Here is a 2,260-nt window from a genome sequence, read left to right on the forward strand (position 1 = left end):
ATGACTAGGTATGGCTTTGTAAGAGAGTGATGGTGCATGGAAGGTCTTACACTCAAGCATGGTGGAGGTATGGTGGTGGTTAGGCCATACATCCCATGTCCATATAAAATGTATGACATTTTTTTTATGCAAGAGAGTTTTTTTGGGTCTTGCAATTTTCTCTCCTAAAATCACCTACAACAATATGCTCCCTTTTCTTTCTAAGTTTTGAAACCGTGACTAGCATCACGAGAAAGCAAAGGATTCGGATTGTTCGCATGGATAACATGGAGGCATCAAGCTTTGTTTGTTGCTGTGATTCAAAGTCTTGCTAACTGTGAGGTATAATTCCGAAACACCCGCTTTATTCCGGTTCGTATGGATCCTTGGAGGGTTACAGTTTTATTTTCCGTTGTGCTTGAGATCGCATAACTCAACAGCCGTATGTTTTCTACTATTACTTAATGATATTGAACAATTCAAATACATATAAAAAGTAGAAAAATAACATATTGAAAGAAAATCCAAGACTCAAATTGCATTTATGATAATTAGCATGTTATGTTATGGAAGTAGATTTTTATCTTATAAGCAAGTCGAGCATGATTAATATTGTTATAAGTTAGGCATTGCTTGGAGTATAAATATTCTAGTGTTTTTACCTAAAAATCCTATATCCTATATCCTATATTATTATTATATGTTTCCCTTCTCTCGATAAATAAAGAGCAGGAATAAGTTCCATAGACTTTGGAAATGGTTTCATGTTTTTCTATGGGTTCTTATTCACTCAACCAAGATTCACACGTATTTTCCAACTGAAGACACTGGTACACAAGGCTCGAGGATGATCTTTCTCTTCCTACACATACCCAGTTAAGATAATAAAAAAAAAATTCTTACCAATTTTCCATCTGGGTCAAAAGACAGATGCTGAAATGATATTTACTGGCATAGATCTTTCTCTTCCTACACATATCAAGATTAGCACAAATAAGCACAATGTTGAGAAAGTAAAGTGATAAAAATAAGAGAATTATGAAATACAAGATTCAACTTCTGTAACATCTACCCATACCGCATTTGCAATTAATGAATTCATTCTCTCATACGTGCACTTTGGTTTACATGAAATAACCAGATTCCATTGGCATTAAGTGAGGTGGATTTGTTGAGACATAAGACACCAATCAGTTTAAGATTGTTTGGGGAAGTAAGACCCAACTATATATAAATAACAACAAAACAATCTTCACCATTAGAAAACACTATCCTAGGCTAATATGAAGGAGTTTCTACGTGAACATACTGATACTGAACTTAATAGATGTACAAATTGGCATCAAGTTTGAATATGACCAAAATGCCAGAGTCATGTGAATCAGACTCTTGTTTCACATTAGAATGTTATTTCTCACAACCATAGTTGGTGTTTAACTGTTTGAGAGAGATCTATGGTCGTTTCATTTCACAAACAAACTAAAACAATCACATAAGCAAGTTAAAGAGGAAATGACTACCTTTCTACAACTTCATTGCCTTGTGAAGCTGCAAACTGGGCCAGACGATATACTACACTGAAGTTTCTTTGAGCCATCACCTCTTTGTCAAATATAGCATCAGATAGGACAACTGATGATGTTCCCTTAGCAATATATTCTCCACTGAATCTGTATAATAAGAGATGCAATCAACCAACTACACAAATTACGTCTTTTGAGTTTCAGAACCTTTATTTAGTAACAAAGCTAATTGGAAATAAGATCATAAATAAACAATGATGATGAAAGGAAAATTGTACCGTAAGGAAGGCAAMTAACCTTGKTATAAGAAATTTTAATCWAGTGGAGGAAAAGAAAGCATGGAYCWTGAACTAATGAGATGCTCAAGAAAATCCAAAAAACTTGAAAATCCAATGAGATGCTCAAGAAAATCCAAAAAACTTACTAATGAGATGCTCAAGAAANAATGAGATGCTCAAGAAAATCCAAAAAACTTACTAATGAGATGCTCAAGAAAGTCCAAAAAACTTACCAATTCAGGCACATAGTCAATTCCATCTTTGACCTTGAGGCTCATGATCTTGAACTTAACCTTGGTCCTTTGGTCCAGCTATTTTTCGCTTAACAAACTTGAAAGTTGTCATCGATTTATGTCGGTGAGCATGTAAAGGAAGATAATTCACTTGGAACATCATATGCTACAACCCACATCCAACCTGTACCGGTTATGCAAAAGGGAGATGATTGCTTGTCACAATAATACTTTCCCCAGCATCACC

General features: G+C 34.8%; 1 long non-coding RNA gene across 1 annotated transcript in view; it reads right to left on the minus strand.

The window, feature by feature from the left end:
* LOC112503504 overlaps nt 1-1,783 on the minus strand; it is a 3,296-nt gene extending 1,513 nt beyond the window's left edge. Inside the window, exons 1-2 of the long non-coding RNA XR_003067997.1 lie at nt 1,500-1,783; nt 883-948 (exon numbers count right to left, since the gene is read on the minus strand). This is a non-coding gene — a long non-coding RNA (uncharacterized LOC112503504). The remainder of the gene's footprint in view (nt 1-882; nt 949-1,499) is intronic.
* Between the last annotated feature and the right edge of the window lie 477 nt (nt 1,784-2,260).

This window comes from Cynara cardunculus, unplaced genomic scaffold (genome assembly GCF_001531365.2).
Source record: "Cynara cardunculus var. scolymus isolate 2C unplaced genomic scaffold, CcrdV1 Un_Scaffold_3143, whole genome shotgun sequence".
In the NCBI taxonomy this organism is placed as follows: Eukaryota; Viridiplantae; Streptophyta; class Magnoliopsida; order Asterales; family Asteraceae; genus Cynara; species Cynara cardunculus.